This window comes from Bubalus bubalis, chromosome 5 (assembly GCF_019923935.1).
Source record: "Bubalus bubalis isolate 160015118507 breed Murrah chromosome 5, NDDB_SH_1, whole genome shotgun sequence".
Taxonomy (NCBI): domain Eukaryota; kingdom Metazoa; phylum Chordata; class Mammalia; order Artiodactyla; family Bovidae; genus Bubalus; species Bubalus bubalis.
This window is the reverse complement of record NC_059161.1, coordinates 43,692,844-43,702,040: the sequence shown is the minus strand read 5'-3', so window position 1 is coordinate 43,702,040 and position 9,197 is coordinate 43,692,844.

Here is a 9,197-nt window from a genome sequence, read left to right as displayed (position 1 = left end):
AATTTCCATATTCTGTAGAGATCAAGTGAAGCTAATATTCTATAGTTACAGCTTTTAAAAATAAGACAGCTAACAATGTACTCTCAGCAGACATGAAGTAGTAGTGAGGGGATTGAGGGGGACATAACAGGTTTATTTCTTGCATTACTTGTTAGTGCCCTGGTTCTTTCTGTGTACATAAAGACCCAAACCAAACAGAAAAAGAGAAGAAAAATTCCAATAAATACAACTGACTTAAGTAAATGTATAATCCAGTTAGCTAATTTAATTCCTAAATATGCCCAAATTTAACAGAGAATATATACCATCCACCCTCCAACTGTCCTATATTTTCCAGATGTTAGCATTATTTTAACTTTTTATCAAACTTTACTTTTGTAAATGTGGTTGCTGTTGCTCAGTAAATGTGGAAAGTAATCAGCCACAAGTGTTTGTTTAGATTTTAGAGAAAGATGTGAAGCTGGGTTAATATTAATATTGTTAATCTATATGCATATTAATTTTCAATAAGTTGTGAACACATGATTTGTCACTTAAAAATGTGTACTGTAGGCAGATCTTTATCTGACACAATAATAAAGTACCTAATAATTATTTTGAAAATAGTAGTTAGTCATAACAGCCCAAGATAACTACATTTACTATTATGATTTTTTCATAACTAAATTAAGTTTGTCTTTTTCCTTTCTCATTAGTTCACAAATATCTAAAAATACCTCCAATGGTGGTACAGTCCCTATTTCATTGACTATATATGTCCTGGATGCCCCAGTTATAATCTGTAACATATATTGAACCTTCATCTTGTGCCAGGCCCTGTTCTAAGTTTTTTACATATTCATCTACATATGTATTTAATTCTTACAATAGCCTATGAAATAGGTGCTCTTATGATCCCCACAACACAGATGAAGAAATTGAGGAACAAGGATTTTACGGGTCTCAACTAAAAGCACAGAGCTAAGGAGTTGAAACCTGGGCAGTCAGTCTCCGGAGCCAGCTTTCTTAACTGCTATATTCCAGTCTGTGGTTTCTCTTGTTATTTTGCTCCACAATGAGCCTCCCTATTCTTCCCAAGTCTCCAGTCTTCCCTTGCCGTCTTCTTCCCAAGCCTCCAATCTCTTTCTTCTTCCCAAGAGCAGTGTGATAGTCCCAGCTCTCCCTCAGAGAGGCTCTGTCCTGCGTTCTGAGACGTGAAGGCAGGAAGGGAACTAGGGGGCAGTAAGCAGTAGACAGAAGATACAGTGAAAGTAGACTCTAGGTTCTCCGCTGTGGTGGGGAAGTGGATGAAGGGACAAGCAAGGCAGGGTGAGCTACACCAGGGAAAGTTTTGATCCCTGTATCACACTTTCCAGGAGATCCTGATTTTAAAGCAGATTCTCTCTATGGCTAAAGGGTGCAGGGACATACCCCAATACCAAAAAAGAGGGATATGAAAAATAAGGAATAGAAGCGACTGTGAGTAAAGATAACTTATTGTTATTACCACCAGAAGTATAATATTCCAAACTCACTCACCCTTACAGTTATCCTGCATTCTCCCAGAATATTTTCCACACGCCTGTCATCTGAGGTTGGGACCACAAATCAAGTACCTGGCCACTAAGAGTGGAGGGGCTTTATTTTGACTGTAGAGTTGCTGAAAGAGGCCATAGACAGACCTCATTTGCCTCTCATAGAGAGATGTCAGCATAGTGAGGGCCAGGAGTGGGCTGACAGCTGGACTGTAGCTTCTTCACCTGCTTTTTTTGTATCAGAATCTGATGAGGGGGGCACCCTTACTTGGAGGATAGAAGAATGAGTTGAAGAGGAAATCAGGTGAGCACTGAATAGCTGGGAGTGTTGAATATTATCTCCCCTTCCCCAAATGAACCTAATGCCCCCACATAGCAGGCTGATTAGAGGTGCCTCGAGGCCACATGGAATCTCCCAAGCTCAGAAGATGCAGCTGGCTATCCCTGGATAGCTCCATTTTCAACCCTGGCCTCATATGGACACCCCCTCACAATCTCCAGCTTGGGGAGGCAAGGAGAAAAAGAAAGAAAATAATCCAAACACGGGCACCCCTCGGGCTCCGTCCACCACCAGGGCTATTTTGTCTGAGGTGCCGCCCTTCCTGGCATTATCATCACTTTCCTGAAAGTGCCCTGCCTGGCGTCTCCACATCCTGTCATGGGGCACCAAGGACTTTAAACACTTTTGCTGCTGCCCCCCCAGGCAAACTCATTCTCATCTTTATGGTGAAGGGACATCCCTGAGGGAGTGAAGGAGAGCCGGAAAGAGGATGTCAAGGTTCCCAAGGCAAATGTTACAGTTTTACTCGAGGCCATCTAGTTCATCTTCCATAGCAAGGGACAATAAAAGCTATGGACAGGAGATTGTTGGGTTGAATGGGAAGTAGCATGGGCCGTAAGTACATATGGCAAGACCACCTGTTAAAGTGTGAATTTAGCTTTGGTTCCTCAGTTCCCTCAGCTGAAAGGAACTATGACCCATGGGCAGTAGCCTTCCTGAGGTTCTGGGTTCCCTCACCTCTGGGCAGTGTTGCAAGATGCTTCTTTTTGAAAGCCTTGGTAACTTGCCCCCAAATTTGACTCTGCTAACATCTAAAGTACTTCTGTAGAGTCTAAGGTAGGGAGTGCGTGTGTGCTAAGTTGTTTCAGTCATGTCCAGTTCTTTGCGACCCTTTGGACTATAGCTCACCAGGCTTCCCTGCCCTTGGGATTCTCCAGGCAAGAATACTGGAGTGGGTTTCCATGCCCTCCTCCAAGGGATCTTCCCGACCCAGGGATCGAACCTGGGTTCGATGTCACCTGCTTTGGCAGGCAGGTTCTTTACCACTAGTGCCACCTGGGAAGCCCAAGGTAGGGAGGGGAAATCCTAATAAAGATTCAATCCTACTTGGAGTATACAAATATGATATTTCTTGCACACTCAAAATTGTAAAGTTAAATTAATCAACAGTGCTCCATCATGGAGTAGAATGGCATTTCTTGCATGATTGAAACATGAGTATATTTGATAGAAAATGAGTCTGGTTCCCTCTAAATTCATTCTGCAGAAAGGCATGTTCACTTCTTTGGGATGTGTAGCCATCTCAAAACACCTGGGTCAGGTAGGAGCCTTGGGCTCTCAATCTGCACTCCCAATCCTAGGGAGAAGTGGAGTTTTCAGACCTCTCATATGAAGAAGACTCACCTGAGCAGCTCATTTAAAATGTGTATGTGGGGTTTCCCTGGTGGGTCAGTGGTAAAGACCTCTCCTACCAATGCAAGAGACAGGGGTTTGGTCCCTGCTCTGGGAAGATCCCATGTGCCACTGAACGGCTGAGCCTGTGTACCACAACTGCCGGGCCTGTGCTCTAGGACCTGGGAGCTGCTACTGTTGAGCCCACATGCTGCAACTACTGAAGCCTGCACATCTAGAGCCTGTGCTCTGCAACAAGAGAAATCACCTCTATGAGAAGCCAATGCACCATAACCAGAGAGAAGCTCCACTCATCACAGCTAGAGAAAACCTGAATGCAGCAATGAAGACCCAGTGCAACAACAACAACAAAACTAATGTCTTTTAAAAAATAAAATGTGTATCTTGGGCTTCCCTGGTGGTCCAGTGGTTAAAAGTCTGCCTTACAATACTGGACACATGGGTTCAATCCCTAGACTGGGAAGATCCCACATGCCATGGAGCAGCTAAGCTTGTGTACCGCAACTATTGAAGCCTGCAACCCTAGCAACCAGACCTGGTGCTCTGCAACAAGAGAAACCATGGCAGAGAGAAGCCCGTACACTGAAACTAGAGAGTAGCCTCCACTCACCGCAACTAGAGAAAGTCCGAGTGCAGCAATGAACACCCAGGGCAACCAAAAAATAAATAAGCAAAATAAAATAAAGTGCATTATCTTCAAGCCCAACACTTAGAGACTCTGACTCAGTAGGTTTAGGGTTGGGACCAGGAATCTGTAGTTTAAATGAATATTCAGGTGATTCTTATACAAATGCCCCAGTTCTACCACACTTTGAGATATGTTGGTCCAGTGTCACCTGATTTGGGAAAGAATACCAAGAAGACCCTGTGGCTGGTGCTCAGCTCTCAGTACAATTTTGACCCAAATGTCAGTACAGTTACTGACACCCTCTCTACTGGAAGACTAGAGGCACCATTGGTAACAGTGCTGGGCAAATACAGAAAATAAGTAGGATGAGTTGTTGTTTTGATTTCTCATACATGGAAAGTAATTTTTTTTAATTTTTAATTGGAAGATAATTGCGTGATAATGTTGTGTTGGTTTTTGCCATACAATAGCATTAATCAGCCATAAGTATATATGTATCCCCTCTCTCTTAAACCTCCCTCCTACCCCTCACCCCATCCCACCCCTCTAGATTGTCACAGAGCACGGGGTTGAGCTCTCTGTGTTATGCAGCAACTTTCCACTAGCTATCTGTTTTACATATGGTAATGTATATGTTTCAGTGCTACTCTCTCCATTTCCCCTGCTGTGTCTACAAGTCTGTTCTCTATGTCTGCTTCTCTATTCCTGCCCTACAAATAAACTACTTAGGAGTAAACCTACCTAAGGAGACAAAAAAACATGTACACAGAAAAGTATAAGACACTCATGAAACAAATCAAAGACAACATAAACAGATGGAGAGATATATCATGTTCTTGGGTTGGAAGAATCAATATTGTAAAAATGACTATACTACTCAAAGGTATATACAGATTCAGTGCAATCCCTATCAAATAACCAATGGCATTTTTCACAGAACTTGAACAAAATATTTCACAATTTGCATGGAAACACAAAAGACCCCAAATAGCCAAAGCAATATTGAGAAAGAAAAATGGAGCTGGAGGAATCAACCTTGCTGACTTCAAACTATACTACAAAGCTATAGTCATCAAGACAGTGTGTTACTGGCACAAAAACAGAAATATTGACCAATGGAACAAGATACAAAACCGAGAGATAAACCCATGCACCTATGGGCACCTTATCTTTGACAAAGGAGGCAAGTGTATACAATGGAGAATAGACAGTCTCTTCAGTAAGTGGTGCTGGACAGCTATGTGTAAAAGAATGAAATTAGAACACTTCTTAACACCATACACAAAAGTAAAATCAAAATGGAATAAAGACCTACATGTAAGGCCAGAAACTATAAAACTCTTAGAGGAAAACATAGGCAGAACACTCTGACATAAACCACAGCAAGATCTTCTATGACCCATCTGCTAGAGTAATGGAAATAAAAATAAACAAATGGGACCTAATTAAAGTTAAAAGCTTTTGCACGGCAAAGGAAACCATAAACAAGATGAAAAAACAACCCGCAGAATGGAAGAAAATAATTGCAAGTGAAGAAACTGACAAAGGATTAAGCTCCAGAATATATAAGCAGCTCATGCAGTTCAATATTAGGAAAACAAACTGCCCCATCAAAAAATGGGCAGAAGACCTAAACAGACATTTCTCCAAAGAAGTAAATGGTTTTTAACCAAAGAAAGCAAGTTGCTTTAAAGAAGTACCATAAGTATGTATATATTTATTCTCCTTTCTCCTCTGATTCAAGAGGACTCAGTAATTCCACTAATTTCCCTTTTTAAACTTCTAACATGATTCTGAGATTTCAATTCTAATGTGTTTCCTTGCGTCCTGCTTGGCAGCACCTTATCTTTTTATTGTTCAGTCGCTAAGTCATGTCCAAATCTTTGCAGCCTCATGAACTGCAGCACACCACGTCCTTCACTATCTCCTGGAGTTTGCTCAAACTCATGTCTGTTAAGTCGGTGATGCCATCCAACCATCTCATCCTCTGTCATCCCCTTCTCCTCCTGCCCTCAATCTTTCCCAGCAACAGGGCCTTTTCCAGTGACCCTTCAGTTCTTCGCATCAGGTGGCCAAAGTATTCGAGTTTCAACTTCAGCATTAGTCCTTCCAATTTAGGGTTGATCTCCTTTAAGATTGACTGGTTTGATCTCCTTGCAGTCCAAGGGACTCTCAAGAGTCTTCTCCAGCACCACAATTCGAAAGCATCAGTTCTTGGCTCTCAGCCTTCATTGTGGTCCAACTGTCACATACATGACACTGAAAAAACTGTAGCTTTAAATATGTGAACCTTTGTCTCCAAAGTGATGTCTCATACACTATCTAGGTTTGTCATAGCTTTCCTTCCAAGGAACAAGCGTCTTTTAATTTCATGGCTGCAGTCACCATCGACAGGGATTTGGGAGCCCAAATAAATAAAATTGGTCACTGTTTCCCTTTCTGTTTTCCATGGAGTTATGGGACCAGATGCCATGAACTTAGTTTTAAGTTTAATGTTGAGTTTTAAGCCAGCTTTTTCACTCTCCTCTTTCACCCTCATCAAGAGGCTCTTAAGTTCCTCTTCTTGTTCTTGATGATACCATTAGAGTGGTATCATCTGCATATCTGAGGTTGTTTATAGTTCCCAGCAATCTTGAAGCTCCATTTTCCATTTTGGAATCTAAGAAAAAACTAGTGGGAATATCTTCAAAATGAGCCAAGCCCAGTGAGTTCCCAAAGCAGAAGAAATACAGGCAGATGGGCTGATAGATTGGCAGAATCCTTCCTGAATGTAGCCAGGCTGTTTGCCATCTGTCATTAACAAAGAAGGGAAAATCCTCCTGGATTTTAGAAAACTTTCTTTGCTTGTTTTCCTTGGCCATTGTGCTGCTGGTTTTGTAATCAAAAATTTCCTAAATAATTATTATTAGCTTTGCTCTCAGAGCCCTACATCAGGAGAAAAACCTGGCTTTGTCACTTTTGGAATAAAAAGATCAACTCTGTTTCCCTTGTATATTGTTATAATTTTTGAGCATGTGAACGTACTATCAAAAAAAAAAGAAAAAACCATCTGCTGTTTTACACCATCACTGTGACTTGGAGCAAGCTTCTTATCCTATTTAAGTCTCAGATCTCTCATCTAGAACTAAAGGTGTTTGACCCCAGTCCCTGCCAGCTGTAAAATATTATGATATAACATAAATACAAGAAGAAACTCTAAATCCAAGTGTTCCTCATTTTTCCTTGCTGTGATGTTTATAGCTAATGATTAATAATGATATCATGTACTATTGGCATACATGTGTGCCTAGTGTGTGCCAAGCACTTTACCTGCATTACTTCATGCAAATTTCACAAAATGAAAAGTAGATATTATTAATTCCATTTACAGAGGATGAAACACAGACCTCAAAAAGTTAAGTAACCAGCCTGTTTTTTCAGCTAATATGTGGTCAAGCAGGGAATCAAATCCCTGTTTTTATTATTCCAAAGCCCATCTTTGTGTTGATTCCATGCCTGCTCAGATTGAAACCTTAGAAGGAAAATATACTTTAGTTTTTGCATTAAAAAAATGTTATAGCAACTTCCTTGGCTTCCTGTACCTCCAACCAGCCCTGTAAGTTCAGTGTCTTAGATTGAGTTCCTTCTGAAGCAGACCCAGCCACAAGCGTGTAGGTGTAAGTCAATTATTTGCGAGGTGATCCCAGGAAGTACTAGTAGGGGAGTGAGAAAGTGAGACAAGCAAAGGAAGGAATCTAGTAAAGTGTGTGCTAATCAGCAGGTAACCACTGTGGAAACCAGGATTCAGCCCCACTAGAGTACTGGGAGATACCTCAAAGTATTCTCAAGGAAGGGCAAGGGAGCTGAGGGATGTACCTATTAATTCCAGTCATCATTGGCTAGAGGCTGATCCTAGCGGGAGGGAGGGCATGGTTAATTCTCCTGCTCTTCCAAGTGGATTCCTGAGGCCAGAGAGAGCCCTCCACAAAGAGATGCAGGTGTTTGTGGTTGGAAATGACATGATTTGACCTGGGTTTTATAAACTGTGAAAGTGAAGTGAAGTTGCTCAGTCGTGTCCGACTCTTTGCAACCCCATGGACTGTAGCCTACCAGGGTCCTCCCTCCATGGGATTCTCCAAGCAAGCGTACTGGAGTGGGTTGCCATTTCCTTCTCCAGGGGATCTTCCCGACCCAGGGATCGAATCCTGGTCTCCTGCATTCCAGGCAGACGCTTTAACCTCTGAGCCACCAGGGAAGCAGACATAATAGGCATGTTAGTTTTCTATCACTGCTTTAACAGAATACTACAAATCTAGTGGGTGAAAACAACCCCAATTGATTATTTCATTGTTTCTGTAGGGCAAAAGTATGGGATGCTCTGCTCTGGGTTTCACATTGCCAAAGTCATGAAGTCAGCCAGCTGGGCTTTTCTTGGGGGAGTCTGGGGAAAATATACTTCCAAGATCATCCAACTTGTTGGTAGAATCTAGTTCCTTGTGGTTGTCAGACTGGGATCCCCATTTTCTTGCTGGCTGTCAGGAGTCACTTTCAGCTGCTGCTACTAAGTCGCTTCAGTCGTGTCCGACTCTATGCGACCCCAGAGACTAGCGGCAATTTGCATTCCTTGGTTTCTGGCTCTCTTCACTGTCCAAAATGGCAGTTTGTCCTCCTCTCTTCAAATCTCTCCAACTTCCCCTTCTGCTTCATCACTTGTTGGCCTACAATTTCTGCCACATATCTCTGCCTTATTCTTCTGCCACCACTTTACTACTAAGGGTTCATGTGATTACACTGGGCTCACTCAAATTATCCAGGATAATCTCCCTATTTTAAAGTCAATACATTAATAACTGAATTCCACCTGCAAATCCCTTCCCGACAGTACCTAGATTTGATTGGATAATCAAAATATTTGATTAGATAATCAAAGAGGAGAAGGGAATTTGTTGGGATGGAAGAAGACATCTTTAGCATTTTGCCTATCAGAATAGGGACTTGGTCACAGGGATGCAGTACAGGAACCAGGTAAATGGCTAGCTTAAATTAGTGCTGCTGTGCTAAGGCCAATTCTGTTGTGATGTTTTCTCCTCTATAGTAAGTCCCCTATATACAAATAAGTTCCATTCTGAGAGCATGTTCATTAAGTCCAATTTGTTTGAAAGTCAACCAAGTTAGCCAAAGTACCCAACTAACACAGTTGCCTATCTAGTATTGTATTGTAACATGTTTATAATACTTTTCATACAACTAATACAAAAAAAAACTAAAAATAAAGAAAACATTTTAAATCTTATTTTAACTTTGAAAAGTACAGTAGTACCAGCTACATCGAGTGAGTGAGTGAGTGAAGTCACTCAGTCGGGTCTGACTCTTTGTGACCCCG